This window comes from Coregonus clupeaformis, chromosome 35 (assembly GCF_020615455.1).
Source record: "Coregonus clupeaformis isolate EN_2021a chromosome 35, ASM2061545v1, whole genome shotgun sequence".
NCBI classification, from domain to species: domain Eukaryota; kingdom Metazoa; phylum Chordata; class Actinopteri; order Salmoniformes; family Salmonidae; genus Coregonus; species Coregonus clupeaformis.
This window is the reverse complement of record NC_059226.1, coordinates 40,207,666-40,225,464: the sequence shown is the minus strand read 5'-3', so window position 1 is coordinate 40,225,464 and position 17,799 is coordinate 40,207,666. Positions and strand designations below refer to the sequence as shown.

The following is a 17,799-nucleotide window of genomic DNA, read 5'->3' as shown; positions in this document are numbered from 1 at the left end:
ACAATGTTGAGGAGAACAGAATATTGAATATTTATTGGCTACATAATATTGAATAGAGAACGGCATATTGAATATTTAATAGACTACATCATATTGACTAGAGTACAGAATATTGAATATTTATTGGCTACATAATATTGAATAGAGAACAGCATATTAAATATTGACTATACAGAATATTGACTAGATTCCATAACACAGTGGAGACAGTGTGTACTGACCAGTGAGGAAGCCCTGAGGGAAGAATAATCCAGAGATCCAGAAGGATTTGGGTTGACCCCGCATGATCCAGCTCTACACAGACAGAGAGGATGTTGGTTACCCTGCATGAATACACACACACACACACACACACACACACACACACACACACACACACACACACACACACACACACACACACACACACACACACACACACAGACATGAAGGGGAGAGTGAGCTTGTTTAGGTTATGTTAATCTCAGCTCCCAGAACCTAATGTTAAGACTGTCACCAGAGACTGGGGTTATGTTAATCTCAGCTCCCAGAACCTAATGTTAAGACTGTCACCAGAGACTGGGGTTATGTTAATCTCAGCTCCCAGAACCTAATGTTAAGACTGTCACCAGAGACTGGGGTTATGTTAATCTCAGCTCCCAGAACCTAATGTTAAGACTGTCACCAGAGACTGGGGTTATGTTAATCTCAGCTCCCAGAACCTAATGTTAAGACTGTCACCAGAGACTGGGGTTATGTTAATCTCAGCTCCCAGAACCTAAAGTTAAGACTGTCACCAGAGACTGGGGTTATGTTAATCTCAGCTCCCAGAACCTAATGTTAAGACTGTCACCAGAGACTGGGGTTATGTTAATCTCAGCTCCCAGAACCTAATGTTAAGACTGTCACCAGAGACTGGGGTTATGTTAATCTCAGCTCCCAGAACCTAATGTTAAGGCTGTCACCAGAGACTGGGGTTATGTTAATCTCAGCTCCCAGAACCTAATGTTAAGACTGTCACCAGAGACTGGGGTTATGTTAATCTCAGCTCCCAGAACCTAATGTTAAGACTGTCACCAGAGACTGGGGTTATGTTAATCTCAGCTCCCAGAACCTAATGTTAAGACTGTCACCAGAGACTGGGGTTATGTTAATCTCAGCTCCCAGAACCTAATGTTAAGGCTGTCACCAGAGACTGGGGTTATGTTAATCTCAGCTCCCAGAACCTAATGTTAAGACTGTCACCAGAGACTGGGGTCATGTTAATCTCAGCTCCCAGAACCTAATGTTAAGACTGTCACCAGAGACTGGGGTTATGTTAATCTCAGCTCCCAGAACCTAATGTTAAGGCTGTCACCAGAGACTGGGGTTATGTTAATCTCAGCTCCCAGAACCTAATGTTAAGACTGTCACCAGAGACTGGGGTTATGTTAATCTCAGCTCCCAGAACCTAATGTTAAGGCTGTCACCAGAGACTGGGGGTTATGTTAATCTCAGCTCCCAGAACCTAATGTTAAGACTGTCACCAGAGACTGGGGTTATGTTAATCTCAGCTCCCAGAACCTAATGTTAAGGCTGTCACCAGAGACTGGGGTTATGTTAATCTCAGCTCCCAGAACCTAATGTTAAGACTGTCACCAGAGACTGGGGTTATGTTAATCTCAGCTCCCAGAACCTAATGTTAAGGCTGTCACCAGAGACTGGGGTTATGTTAATCTCAGCTCCCAGAACCTAATGTTAAGACTGTCACCAGAGACTGGGGTTATGTTAATCTCAGCTCCCAGAACCTAATGTTAAGGCTGTCACCAGAGACTGGGGTTATGTTAATCTCAGCTCCCAGAACCTAATGTTAAGACTGTCACCAGAGACTGAGGTTATGTTAATCTCAGCTCCCAGAACCTAATGTTAAGGCTGTCACCAGAGACTGGGGTTATGTTAGTCTCTGTGTATAAATTTGGGGATTGCGTAACACACAGTAAGACCAGTCTCCCGGAACAGATACTTCAGTCTGGGGGCGACGGAGCGAGTGCACAGAGAGAAAGAGAGAGGAGGCGAGAGAGAGAGATGGACAGAGAGAGCAGAGAGAGAAAGAGAGAGAGATAGATAGAGAGGAGAGAGAGAAAGAGAGAGAGAGAGAGAGAGAAAGAGAGAGAGATGGACAGAAAGAGCAGAGATACAGTTGAAGTCAGAAGTTTACATACACCTTAGCCTCCAAACATAACGATGGTCATTATGGCCAAACAGCTCTATTTTTATTTCATCAGACCAGAGGACATTTCTCCAAAAAGTATGATCTTTGTCCCCATGTGCAGTTGCAAACCATAGTCTGGCCTTTTTATGGCGGTTTTGGAGCGGCATTTCAGGTTATGTCGATATAGGACTCATTTTACTGTGGATATTTACATTTACATTTTAGTCATTTAGCAGACGCTCTTATCCAGAGCGACTTACAGGAGCAATTAGGGTTAAGTGCCTTGCTCAAGGGCACATTTACGTCATTTAGCAGACGCTCTTATCCAGAGCGACTACAAATTGGTGCATTCACCCTATAGCCAGTGGGATAACCACTTTACAATTATACTTTTTTATTTTTTTTGGGGGGTAGAAGGATTACTTTATCCTATCCCAGGTGTTCCTTAAAGAGGTGGGGTTTCAAATGTCTCCGGAAGGTGGTGAGTGACTCCGCTGTCCTGGCGTCGTGAGGGAGCTTGTTCCACCATTGGGGTGCCAGAGCAGCGAACAGCTTTGACTGGGCTGAGCGGGAACTATGCTTCCGCAGAGGAAGGGGAGCCAGCAGGCCAGAGGTGGATGAACGCAATGCCCTCGCCTGGGTGTAGGGACTGATCAGAGCCTGAAGGTACGGAGGTGCCGTTCCCCTCACTGCTCCATAGGCAAGCACCATGGTCTTGTAGATACTTTGGTACCTGTTTCCTCCAGCATCGTCACAAGGTCCTTTGCTGTTGTTCTGGGATTGATTTGCACTTTTCGCACCAAAATACGTTCATCTCTAGGAGACAGAACGCGTCTCCTTCCTGAGCGGTATGACGGCTGCGTGGTCCCATGGTGTTTATACTTGCGTACTATTGTTTGTACAGATGAACGTGGTACCTTCAGGCGTTTGGAAATTGCTCCCAATGATGAACCAGACTTGTGGAGTTCTACAAAAAAATTCTGAGGTCTTGGTTAATTTCTTTTGATTTTCCCATGATGTCAAGCAAAGAGGCACTGAGTTTGAAGGTAGGCCTTGAAATACATCCACAGGTACACCTCCAATTGACTCAAATGATGTCAATTAGCCTATCAGAAGCTTCTAAAGCCATGACATCATTTTCTGGAATTTTCCAAGCTGTTTAAAGGCACAGTCAGTCAACTTAGTGTATGTAAACTTCTGACCCACTGGAATTGTGATACAGTAAATTATGAGTTAAATAATCTGACAATTGTTGGAAAAATTACTTGTGTCATGCACAAAGTAGATGTCCTAACCGACTTGCCAAAACTATAGTTTGTTAACAAGGAATTTGTGGAGTGGTTGAAAAACAAGTTTTAATGACTCCAACCTAAGTGCCATCCTATGCCAATGAAGCCCCTTGAATTGATAGAGAGGAGAGAGAGATGGACAGAGAGCAGAGAGAGACAGAGAGAGAGAGAGAGAGAGAGAGAGAGAGAGAGAGAGAGAGAGAGAGAGAGAGAGAGAGAGAGAGAGAGAGAGAGAGAGAGAGAGAGAGAGAAAGAGAGAAAGAGAGAAAGAAAGAAAGAGAGAGAGAGAGAGAGAGAGAGAGAGAGAGAGAGAGAGACATCTGTCTGAAGTGGATGGCGTGCTGCTAATCTTTAAACATGATTCTCCCATCACATCATCCCATCCCACTACCCCTGCTAATGACTGTGTGTGTGTGTGTCTGCCTGGGGGGAGTTCCTGTAAGCACCACACCATGTGTTAAAAGAGTCTTCCCATCTGAGCTAATGCGAACATCTACATTCGTCTGAGTGTGTTCACAGAATGTTCCTAATAAGAGGACGCATACATAGATGTTCTGTTTCCGCTGTGTCATACTACATTACCTACATATGTAACACACTCATGCACACAAACACAAGAGTCTGATGTAGTGACAACATCCAAACACGTCTGAGAGTCTTCCCATCTGATGTAATGACATCCAAACACGTCTGAGAGTCTTCCTATCTGATGTAATGACATCCAAACACGTCTAAGAGTCTTCCCATCTGATGTAATGACATCCAAACACGTCTAAGAGTCTTCCCATCTGATGTAATGACATCCAAACACGTCTAAGAGTCTTCCCATCTGATGTAATGACATCCAAACACGTCTAAGAGTCTTCCTATCTGATGTAATGACATCCACACACGTCTGAGAGTCTTCCCATCTGATGTAATGACATCCACACACGTCTAAGAGTCTTCCCATCTGATGTAATGACATCCACACACGTCTAAGAGTCTTCCCATCTGATGTAATGACATCCACACACGTCTAAGAGTCTTCCCATCTGATGTAATGACATCCAAACACGTCTAAGAGTCTTCCTATCTGATGTAATGACATCCACACACGTCTAAGAGTCTTCCCATCTGATGTAATGACATCCACACACGGCTGAGAGTCTTCCCATCTGATGTAATGACATCCACACACGTCTAAGAGTCTTCCCATCTGATGTAATGACATCCAAACACGTCTAAGAGTCTTCCCATCTGATGTAATGACATCCAAACACGTCTAAGAGTCTTCCCATCTGATGTAATGACATCCAAACACGTCTAAGAGTCTTCCCATCTGATGTAATGACATCCACACACGTCTAAGAGTCTTCCCATCTGATGTAATGACATCCAAACACGTCTAAGAGTCTTCCCATCTGATGTAATGACATCCAAACACGTCTAAGAGTCTTCCCATCTGATGTAATGACATCCAAACACGTCTAAGAGTCTTCCCATCTGATGTAATGACATCCAAACACGTCTAAGAGTCTTCCCATCTGATGTAATGACATCCAAACACGTCTAAGAGTCTTCCCATCTGATGTAATGACATCCAAACACGTCTAAGAGTCTTCCCATCTGATGTAATGACATCCAAACACGTCTAAGTCTTCCCATCTGATGTAATGACATCCAAACACGTCTGAGAGAAGTAAATATAGTGTTCACTGTGTCGTAGTACATTGATACATATGTACATAAATAGAGGTTTGGGAGAGGTTCATTGACCCAACTGTACTGCAGTTCATGTGTGTGTGTGTGTGTGTGTGTGTGTGTGTGTGTGTGTGTGTGTGTGTGTGTGTGTGTGTGTGTGTGTGTGTGTGTGTGTGTGTGTGTGTGTGTGTGTGTGTGTGTGTGTGTGTGTGTGTGTGTGTATATGGTCTCTGTCACCTCTATAAAAGAGGTCCTGAGGGCCAGGTCTTTAACCCAGCTGGCTAGGGGTTTGAGGGAGGGGTATGCTGAGTTGGCCCAGTGGTTTGGAACCTGGTTGTTGAGGAAACTGGTGTAGATCCTCTCCATTTCCTCTGACATCACCACCAGCCCTGCTATAGCCTTCTGGAGGGTACACAGAGACACCTGGGGAGGGGGGAGGGAGGGAGGGAGGGGGGGAGGGGAGGGAGGGAGGGAGGGAGGGGGGGAGGGGGAGGGGAGGGAGGGAGGGAGGGAGGGAGGGAGGGGAGGGGAGGGAGGGGAGGGGAGGGTGGAGAGTCAATGTGAGTGTAAGTGTTTGTGGGTGTTTATCCGAGCCATCCACAACACACACAATAACATAAACCCAGAGGTCACCACTGCAGTAACAATATGCCAACAATGTGGCTGCAGCATCTGTCCATATAAACACATAGAGTGCATTCGGAAAGTATTCAGACTACTTTCCTTTTTCCAAATTGGATTCCCTCATCAATCTACACACAATACCCCATAATGACAAAGTGAAAACAGGTTGTTAGAAATTTTAGCAAATGTATAAAAAATATATATTTTAGAATAAGGCAGTAATGTAAAAAATGTGGAAAAAGTCAAGGTGTCTGAATAGTTTCTGAATGCACTGTATGTCCGTCCAACATGCCTCTGGGGACCTTCCATTGATGCCTAGGGGCAGCAGCTGGAACCATGGACTGATATACAGTGAGGGAAAAAAGTATTTCATCCCCTGCTGATTTTGTACGTTTGCCCACTGACAAAGACATGATCAGTCTATAATTTTAATGGTAGGTTTATTTGAACAGTGAGAGACAGAATAACAACAAAAAAATCCTGGCAAAACCCTTGTTGGCAATCATAGAGGTCAGACGTTTCTTGTAGTTGGCCACCAGGTTTGCACACATCTCAGGAGGGATTTTGTTCCACTCCTCTTTGCAGATCTTCTCCAAGTCATTAAGGTATCGAGGCTGACGTTTGGCAACTCACACCTTCAGCTCCCTCCACAGATTTTCTATGGGATTAAGGTCTGGAGACTGGCTAGGCCACTCCAGGACCTTAATGGGCTTCTTCTTGAGCCACTCCTTTGTTGCCTTGGCCATGTGTTTTGGGTCATTGTCATGCTGGAATACCCATTCACGACCCATTTTCAATGCCCTGGCTGAGGGAAGGAGGTTCTCACCCAAGATTTGACGGTACATGGCCCCGTCCATCGTCCCTTTGATGCGGTGAAGTTGTCCTGTCCCCTTAGCAGAAAAACACCCCCAAAGCATAATGTTTCCACCTCCATGTTTGACGGTGGGGATGGTGTTCTTGGGGTCATAGGCAGCATTCCTCCTCCTCCAAACACAGCGAGTTGAGTTGATACCAAAGAGCTCGATTTTGGTCTCATCTGACCATAACACTTTCAATCAGTTCTCCTCTGAATCATTCAGATGTTCATTGGCAAACTTCAGACGGCCCTGTATATGTGCTTTCTTGAGCAGGGGGACCTTGCAATTGTTTTCTTGGTGACTATGGTCCCAGCTGCCTTGAGATCATTGACAAGATCCTCCCGTGTAGTTCTGGGCTGATTCCTCACCGTTCTCATGATCATTGCAACTCCACGAGGTGAGATCTTGCATGGAGCCCCAGGCCGAGGGAGACTGACAGTTCTTTTGTGTTTCTTCCATTTGCGAATAATCGCACCAACTGTTGTCACCTTCTCACCAAGCTCCTTGGCAATGGTCTTGTAGCCCATTCCAGCCTTGTGTAGGTCTACAATCTTGTCCCTGACATCCTTGGAGAGCTCTTTGGTCTTGGCCATGGTGGAGAGTTTGGAATCTGATTGATTGATTGCTTCTGTGGACAGGTGTCTTTTATACAGGTAACAAGCTGAGATTAGGAGCACTCCCTTTAAGAGTGTGCTCCTAATCTCAGCTCGTTACCTGTATAAAAGACACCTGGAAGCCAGAAATCTTTCTGATTGACAGGGGGTCAAATACTTATTTCCCTCATTAAAATGCAAATCAATTTATAACATTTTTGACATGCGTTTTTCTAGATTTTTTTGTTGTTATTCTGTCTCTCACTGTTCAAATAAACCTACCATTAAAATTATAGACTGATCATTTCTTTGTCAGTGGGCAAATGTACAAAATCAGCAGGGGATCAAATACTTTTTTCCCTCACTGTAGCTGTCCTAACATTTGATATCCAACTCTAACTAAAATAAAGGAGCCTTTTCACTGCATTTCAATTTCCAATCATCATCTCCTGATTTCACAGAATTGAAATAAAATGAAGGGCTGACAGCAGGGACCACTGACCTCTGACCCACCCTGAGGACTCAGCAAGTTGTTGAAGCAGTATACTTTCTATCCCACTACTGTCCTGACCTCTAACCTCTAACCCCTTACTCACCCTGAGGACCCGCAGAAGGTTGTTAAAGCGGTCTACTTCCTGTCCGAGGACTGTGGTGAGGGAGTTGAGGCGTCCGTTGGCGTCACGAATAAACAGAGCCTCATCTGCCTCATCCATATCCAGACACTCTGAGGAGACAGACAGACAGAGAGACAGAGAGACAGATACAGACAGCGAGACAGACAGAGAGACAGAGACAGACAGAGAGACACAGAGACAGAGAGACATACAGAGAGACAGAAAGAGAGACAGACAGACAGACACAGAGACAGAGAGAGAGACAGACAGACAGACAGACAGACAGACAGACAGACAGAGAGACAGACAGACAGAGAGACAGACAGAAAGAAAGACAGAGAGACAGACAGAGACAGACAGAGAGACAGAGAGACACAGAGACAGAGAGACAGAGAAAGAGACAGACAGAGAGACAGACAGAGAGACAGACAGACAGACAGACAGAAAGACAGACAGAGAGACAGACAGACAGAGAGACAGACAGACAGAGAGACAGACAGACAGACAGTAACTTCAACCATACTGTAATGAGTTTAGAAAGACTAACTTTAATTTCAAACCAAAGCGAACATCAAACCGTAAAAGCACCAGAATAAGTCTAGCCTGAGACGTGTGTGTGTGTGTGTGTGTGTGTGTCTACGTGCGTCTCTCTCACCCGGTATCTTAGCGAGGATGGAGTCGGCCAGCTCGTGGACGATCTCGTCGTTGCTCTTGCCCCCACCGCGGGCCGTCGACCTAGGCTGTACCTCCAGGATGGTGTTGATCAGGGTCATGGTCTCCAGGCGCTGTACAGACAGTTTTAGGGATGAACAGTAAGTCCAGCCCACAGGACACAGGCAACATACGCTTGTATCCATGTTGTAAGCATCAAAGATAATGTTCTTATCTTAACTGGCTAAATAAAGGTTTAAAATATGATCCACATTTTCTGTATTAGTAATCTGACCTCTTATTTTCAGACACTACATGAGAAAACTAAATCAGTCTAAACAAATTCGATTTAGGTACTGTATAGTTAATTTCCCCCAAGGCAGTATTAGCCCACTGAGCTAAAGGTGAGCGTATATAAGCAGAGTGTCTAACCTGGAAGGCGAGGTTGGCGTTCTCGTGCATACCAAAGATCTCAGGGTCGTCTATAAGAGGAAGGTTCTCTATGTACCTGTTATAGTCACTCAGTCTGTCTGCCTCAGGGGCGAAGTAGATCCCTGAACCACAGAGAGAGAAGAGGAACAGTTAGAGCTCACTGGACACACACACAGAAAAGGACACACATTTCCCCTGTGTCTCAGATTCAGCAACATGTGTACACACAAACGCACACACACAAATGCTCACACACACACACACACACGCTCGCACACACACACTCGCTCGCTCGATCACACACACACACACTCGCTCGCTTGCTCGATCACACACACACACACACAGTGTGGTCTTCACCTGAGGTGGAGAAGGTGTATCCTGGGTCCAGGGTGACAGGAGAGAAGAACCTTTTGAGGATGGTGCGGAGACAGCGCTGGTCCCAGGCATCAGTCACCCGGCCTCCGTATGTTATCTCACCTGCGGGGAGAGAGGGTGAGGGGAGGAGAGAGGAGAGGGTGGGGGGAGGAGAGAGGAGAGGGTGGGGGGGGTCATTAGGCACTAAAAGGAAGAAAATAGACAGAAACCTGCAGGGGCAGCCTCCAGAAGAAATGCTCATTTTGGTTTTACGGTCATTCCCCTAATGAACACAACCCACTTTACATGAACCTGCTGTGAAAAACACATGTGCACATTTTGAAGCATTCCTATTACAGGCAGAGTGGAGCTGGCACAGAGGGTCTGCTGGGTAAATGGAAGGTTCTAATCTAGGTTCTAAACTTTAGTATGCAGAACACTGTGGAACCCTTCTGTCTACCTCTCAGTTACTGCACTACATGAGCAAGGAACCCTTTTTTTTCAGGATAAAAAAACTGATATCATGCTAGGTTTGTACTCAAACTATTTTCAAATAGATGGTTTCCAAATACAAAGAATGGTTGAATTAGGAATTAAACAAACATTACAAAGTCTGAAGAAAAAAAACAATAATGAAAAAATATGTCCTCAGGAATGTGTAATCCAAAGCGATTAAAAAAAATCTTGATTAGGCCTGGCTAGCAGGCTGCGTTCCAATTCATCCAAAAGGTGTTCAATGGGGTTGAGGTCAGGGCTCTGTGCAGGCCGGTCAAGTTCTTCCACACCGATCTCGACAAACCATTTCTGTATGGACCTTGCTTTGTGCACAGGGGCATTGTCATGCTGAAACAGGAAATGACCTTCCCCAAACTGTTGCCACAAAGTTGGAAGCACATAATTGTCTAAAATGTCATTGTATGCTGTAGCGTTAAGATTTCCCTTCACTGGAACTAAGGGGCCTAGCCCAAACCATGAAAAACAGCCCCAGACCATTATTCCTCCTCCACCAAACTTTACAGTTGGCACGATGAATTGGGGCAGGTAGCGCTTCCCTGGCATCCGCCAAACCCAGATTTGTCCGTCGGACTGCCAGATGGTGAGCGTGATTCATCACTCCAGAGAACGCGGTTTCCACTGATCTAGATTCCAATGGCGGTGAGCTTTACACCACTCCAGCCGACGCTTGGCATTGAGCATGGTGATCTTAGGCTAGTGTGCGGCTGCTCTGCCATGAAAACCTATTTTATGAAGCTCCCAACGAACAGCTATTATGCTGACGTTGCGTCCAGAGGCAGGAACTCGGTAGTGAGTGTTGCAACTGAGGACAGGTGATATTTACGCGCTATGCACTTCAGCACTCGGCAGTCCCATTCTGTGAGCTTGTGTGGCCTACCACTTCGCGGCTGAGCAGCTGTTGCTCCTAGACGTTTCCACCTCACAATACCAGCACTTACAGTTGACCGGAGCAGCTCTGACTTGTTGGAAAGGTGGCATCCTATGACGGTGCCACGTTGAAAGTCACTGAGCCCTTCAGTAAGGCCATTCTACTGCCAATGTTTGTCTATGTAGATTGCATGGCTGTGTTCTCGATTATATACAGTGCATTCGGAAAGTATTCAGACTCCTTGACTTTTTCCACATTTTGTTACGTTACAGCCTTATTCTAAAATGGATTAGATTGTTTTTTGTCCTCATCAATCTACACACAACACCACAATGACAAAGCAAAAATAGGTTTTTTGACATTTTTGCAAATAAAAATGAAATAAAAAACCCGGAAATATAACATTTACATAAGTATTCAGACCCTTTACTCAGTACTTTGTTGAAGCACCTTTGGCAGCGATTACAGGCTCGAGTCTTCTTGGTTATGACGCTACAAGCTTGGCACACCTGTATTTGGGGAGTTTCTCCCATTCTTCTCTGCAGATCCTCTCAAGCTCTGTCAGATCCTCTCATCTCTCCAGAGATGTTAGATCGGGTTCAAGGCCGGGCTCTGGCTGGGCCACTCAAGGACATTCAGAGGCCGAAGCCACTCTTGCGTTGTCTTGGCTGTGTGCTTAGGGTCGTTGTCCTGTTGGAAGGTGAACCTTCGCCCCAGTCAGAGGTCCTGAGCGCTCTGGAGCAGGTTTTCATCAAGAATATCTCTGTACTTTGCTCCGTTCATCTTTCCCTTGTTCCTGACTATTCTCCCAGTCCCTGCCGCTGAAAAACATCCCCACAGCATGATGCTGCCACCACCATGCTTCGCCGTAGGGATGGTGCCAGGGTTCCTCCAGACATGATGCTTGGCATTCAGGCCAAAGAGTTCAATCTTGGTTCCATCAGACCACAGAATCTTGTTTCTCATGGTCTGAGAGTCCTTTAGGTGCCTTTTGGCAAACTCCAAGCGGGCTGTCATGTGCCTTTTACTGAGGAGTGGCTTCCATCTGGCAGCTTTACCATAAAGGCCTGATTGCTGCAGATATGGTTGTCCTTCTGGAAGGTGCTCCCATCTCCACAGAGGAACTCTGCAGCTCTCTCAGAGTGACCATCGGTTTCTTGGTCACCTCCCTGACCAAGGCCCTTCTCCCCCGGTTGCTCAGTTTGGCCGGGCACCCAACTCTAGGAAGAGTCTTGGTGGTTCCAAACGTATTCCATTTAAGAATGATGGAAGCCACTGTTCTTTGGGACCTCCAATGCTACAGAAATGTTTGGGTACCCTTCCCCAGATCTGTCTCTGAGCCCTACGGACAATTCCTTCAACCTCATGTCTTGGTTTTTGCTCTGACATGCACTGTCAACTGTGGGACCTTATATAGACAGGTGTGTGGCTTTCTAAATCATGTCCAATCAATTGAATTTACTACAGGTGGACTCCAATCAAGTTGTAGAAACATCTCAAGGATGATCAATGGAAACAGGATGTACCAGAGTTCAATTTTGAGTCTCATAGCAAAGGGTCTGAATATTTATGTAAATAAGGTATTTCTGTTTTGTGTTTTTTATACATTTGCTAAATTAAAAACAAAAACTATTTTCGCTTTGTCATTATGGTGTATTGTGTGTAGATTGATGAGGAACATTTTTTATTTAATCGATTTTAGAATAAGGCTGTAACATAACAAAATGTGGAAGAAGTCAAGGGGTCTGAATACTTTCCCAATGCAATGGGTGTGGCTGAAATAGCAGAAACCACTATTTGATGGAGTGTCCACATACTTTTGTATATATAGTGTAAATTATTATTTTGAAATCGAGGTTTTGGTCTTCCCTGCTGCTAAACCTCCCAGAACCTCAGGGTCTTCCCTGCTGCTAAACCTCCCAGAACCTCAGGGTCTTCCCTGCTGCTAAACCTCCCAGAACCTCAGGGTTTTCCCTGCTACTAAACCTCCCAGAACCTCAGGGTCTTCCCTGCTACTAAACCTCCCAGAACCTCAGGGTCTTCCCTGCTGCTAAACCTCCCAGAACCTCAAGGTCTTCCCTGCTACTAAACCGCCCAGAACCTCAGGGTCTTCCCTGCTACTAAACCTCCCAGAACCTCAGGGTCTGGCCTGCTACTAAACCTCCCAGAACCTCAGGGTCTTCCCTGTTACTAAACCTCCCAGAACCTCAGGGTCTTCCCTGTTACTAAACCTCCCAGAACCTCAGGGTCTTCCCTGCTGCTAAACCTCCCAGAACCTCAAGGTCTTCCCTGCTGCTAAACCTCCCAGAACCTCAGGATCTGGCCTGCTGCTAAACCTCACATAACCTCAGGGTCTGGCCTGCTGCTAAACCTCCCAGAACCTCAGGGTCTTCCCTGCTGCTAAACCTCCCAGAACCTCAGGGTCTTCCCTGCTACTAAACCTCCCAGAACCTCAGGGTCTTCCCTGCTACTAAACTTCCCAGAACCTCAGGGTCTGGCCTGCTGCTAAACCTCACATAACCTCAGGGTCTGGCCTGCTGCTAAACGTCCCAGAACCTGACAGAGACCAGCAGTAATGTGATGAATAATGGAGGACCCGGCAGGGAGGCCGACACACACACACAGTCCTACCAGTGATGTAGATGAGAGCGTCCCAGGGTATGTGGCCAGTCTGACAGTAGAGGTTCTGGTTGAGCAGGGCACACTCTCTGTCGCTGTCGTTGAACTCATAACGGATGTTCCAGCCCAGAGGTCCAAACTTCTTCCTCTCCTGCAACACACACACACACACACCGTTTTTATTCTACTGTCTCAACATCAGTTACAAAGACTTAATGAATATAGTAGGAGGTGTGTGTGTGTGTGTGGACGTGGGTGTGTGGGTGTGTGTGTGTGTGTGTGGTGTGTGTGTGGTGTGTGTGTGTGTGTGTGGTGTGGTGTGTGTGTGTGTGTGTGGTGTGTGTGTGTGTGGTGTGTGTGTGTGTGTGTTGTGTGTGTGTGTGTGTGTGTGTGTGTGTGTGTGTGTGTTCTGACCTGTATGATAGCGTGGAAGAAGCAGACTCGAAGATGATCTTCCTCCACTGGCGCCCCAGGATGTGCTCCTCAAAGAAGTTGTTGGTGATCTCAGTGAACGCCCGGCGCACGTTGGCACGTAGACCCTTAGGAGGCTCGTTGGTCACCTGGCCCACGCACACACACACACACACACACGCACACACACACACGTGGAAATGTGTGGATAATCAATCAGATAATTCCTGTAGGATGCAAATAATAACTATATGGTTTACTGCTGTAGTGTTTTTTTCTCAAACTCTGGTAAAGTGCTCGCATCCAAACCCCATTATTTATCAGTTCACAAAACAGACAAAATAATCTAGTTCCTTTTTGCTTCGTCTCCAAATGAACTTTTTGAATCTAGCAGCACCAACCCTTACAGAGCCATCTAAAGGACATTTATGAAAGGCCTCAGCTTACTTTACCTTTAGACACTTCAATAGAACGTTCTACAGTGCGTTCTTCTGTGACACTATTATTTACAGCGCCCTCATCAACAGAATACAGAGAGGTGTTGAGCTAAAATATGAATGAGGGGTATAATGACCCCATGCATGGGAGCACCCTCTCACCCCTCGCTGGCCCAGGCATAGCTAATGGATCCCTGAGACACAGATATGCACCCACGCTCAATCCCACGGGCTAGGTGTGTGTGTCTGTATCAGTGGAGGCTGCTGAGGGGAGGACGACTCATAATAACGGCTGGAACGGAGTCAATGGAATGGTATCAACCATATGGAAACCACGTCTTTGATGTGATTGATACCATTCCATTCCAGCCATTATTATGAGCCGTCCTCGTCTCAGCAGCCTCCACTGGTGTGGGCACACGTGCGTACGTGTTTATTAAGAGCGATGGCCCTACATGTGTGTGTAAGCCGTATGTGACAGCCCTACTCTCTCATGGTTAGAGAAGGCCCTGTGAGTGATATGAAACACAGGCCGGGGTGGCTAAGGTTGAGAGGACAATCTGTCCAAAGACGCAAACAGGGAATATCGGAATTGCTGAAGAGCCATAAATATCTCAACAGAGCCTTGAGAATCCAAGACAGTTTCAATTTAGACAATCCAAGATTGTGTTCTAGAACCTAAGACTGAGTTCTAGAACCTAAGACTGAATTCTAGAACCTAGGACTGAATTCTAGAACCTAAGACTGAATAATAGAACCTTTGACTAAGTTCTATAATCTAAGACTGAGTTCCAGAATTTAAAACGGAGTTGTAGAACCTAAGATTGAGTTGTAGATTCGAAGGCCCTATGTCCTGGACAGAGAGTAGTGAAAGATGAGTGTTACCTTGACAGAGTTCTGGAGGACGCTGACAGGGAACACCTTGGGGGGGCGTGGAGCCCAGGAACAACCTAAAGTTCTCCCGGATCACCGGGTCTAACAGGGAGGAGATGACAGGGTGAGTCAGTAGAGAGGACAACACAACACAGGGTCAGTCCAGTCCATAGCGTGTAGTAGAGAGTGTCCAGCAGGACAGGGTGAGCAGCAGGTGCAGGGTGTGTGTGTGAGAGCCATTAATATCCCCATTCACCCTGTTCTGTCCTGGAAAAGACAGTGTCCTTACGCGACCATACAGCAACACCTCACACCACCTGATACCCAGGTACACACAGTACACAGCTTTATGGTATTCTGACTCTGTCCCTGGTTGACTGATGTTGTTGTCTACCCATTAGATGTTGGAGCAGTGGTATTCTGACCCTGTCCCTGGTTGACTGACGTTGTAGTGTGTCTACCCATTAGATGTTGGAGCAGTGATATTCTGACTCTGTCCCTGGTTGACTGACGTTGTAGTGTGTCTACCCATTAGATGTTGGAGCAGTGGTATTCTGACCCTGTCCCTGGTTGACTGACGTTGTAGTGTGTCTACCCATTAGATGTTGGAGCAGTGGTATTCTGACTCTGTCCCTGGTTGACTGACGCTGTAGTGTGTCTACCCAATAGATGTTGGAGCAGTGGTATTCTGACCCTGTCCCTGCTGACTGACGTTGTAGTGTGTCTACCCATTAGATGTTGGAGCAGTGGTATTCTGACTTGTCCCTGGTTGACTGACGTTGTAGTGTGTCTACCCATTAGATGTTGGAGCAGTGGTATTCTGACCCTGTCCCTGGTTGACTGACATTGTTGTCTACCCATTAGATGTTGGAGCAGTGGTATTCTGACCCTGTCCCTGGTTGACTGACGTTGTAGTGTGTCTACCCATTAGATGTTGGAGCAGTGGTATTCTGACCCTGTCCCTGGTTGACTGACGTTGTAGTGTGTCTACCCATTAGATGTTGGAGCAGTGGTATTCTGACTCTGTCCCTGGTTGACTGGACGTTGTAGTGTGTCTACCCATTGGATGCTGGAGCAGTGGTATTCTGGACCCTGTCCCTGGTTGACTGACATTGTTGTCTACCCATTAGATGTTGGAGCAGTGGTATTCTGACCCTGTCCCTGGTTGACTGACGTTGTAGTGTGTCTACCCATTAGATGTTGGAGCAGTGGTATTCTGACTCTGTCCCTGGTTGACTGACGTTGTAGTGTGTCTACCCATTAGATGTTGGAGCAGTGGTATTCTGACCCTGTCCCTGGTTGACTGACGTTGTAGTGTGTCTACCCATTAGATGTTGGAGCAGTGGTATTCTGACTCTGTCCCTGGTTGACTGACGTTGTAGTGTGTCTACCCATTAGATGTTGGAGCACCATATGTGAGCAGTGGTATTCTGTTGACATGAACTTCAATCACACTGTTGGAAAACACATACTTGGACAAATGATATAATGTGTAGTCTAGTGACAGTAGTTGGTGAATACAGTGGTCTGCTCCAGTGCCTAAACTATGGTGTAGGACTTTATATACTGTGTAAGGAATATGGTCAATTTAAATGGTGCGTCTGTGTGTGTGTGTGTGTGGTGTGTGGGAGAGGTTGTGTTTTCTCTAGCAGGAGGTAAGCTTGGCTTCTTATATGGTGTTGAGTAAAGCTTAAACCATGTATTTAGATTGTAGGTAGGTATTGTAGTTAGGTATTATAGGTAGTTTACTCAGGTAGTTATTGTAGGTAATTATTGTAGGTAAGGACTGTATTCGGCGGACCCCGGCGAAGCACGAGGCTAGCTTACCCACTACTTGGACCAACAAAGCTAGCTAGCTAGCGGGTAGCTACCGGTAACTTTTAGCAACTTTTAGCAACTGTGGTTAGCTGTTTCAATGTTATTTCACGCTTAAGAGTGCCTGTAATTGAGCCAGCTAGCTGCCACCTTCAGCTGTTTTTCTAACCTCATTATCATTAACGTTAGGTGGTTGGTAGCTGCTGTACTTAATTTCGGCTACTGATTGCAGTCTGCCAGTTTGGCTTATACATAGCTTGGGCTTTGTTTACGTAAGGCTTAAACTATGTATTTAGATTGTAGTTAGGTACTATAGGTAGGCATCGTGGGCTGTATATTATTAAGTAGTATAGGTAGGCATCGTGGGCTGTTGTGGATAGCTGTTGTGTAGTTATTGTAGGTTACTTTTTGTATTCAGGGCGGTGCCGGTGTAGCACGAAGCTAGCTAGCTAACTCACTTCCTGGATTAGCTGGCGAGTTGCTATTAGCAACAGTTGCAACTAAAAAACAATATCCTTTTAAACAGCTACATTCGTTCGCAGCGACGCCGTTTTCAAACAAAGTCAACACAGTAGCCATTGCTAGCCAGCCAACACTACCAGCTGGCTGTACTGTGGTAGCTAAATACAATATCTTTGTGCTAGCTACCCAACGTTTAATCATTGCTGCGTTATGAAAGGTAAGCTTGGCTTCTTATATGGTGTTGAGTTAAGCTTAAACCATGTATTTAGATTGTAGGTAGGTATTGTAGTTTGGTATTATAGGTAGCTTACTGTTACGGATACAGGTATCCTGTGTTTTTGTGTGTTTCTACTCCTTCTGCCCTAATCACAGGTGTCCTGTATGTTCCTGATTGGTGGTCGTTGAGGTGTCTGCTGATTGGACCAATCAGTGAACATTCCTGTGCATTGCACCACCTGTTACTCGTTTTTTCGATCACACATCCCATTATATAAAAACCAGTCACTTGTGTTTGTTGAGAGAGAGAGA

General features: G+C 45.9%; 1 pseudogene; it reads right to left on the bottom strand.

Annotated features, from left to right (window-relative positions):
- Nucleotides 1-17,799, bottom strand: part of LOC121564181 — a 99,501-nt pseudogene that overhangs the window by 2,730 nt on the left and 78,972 nt on the right.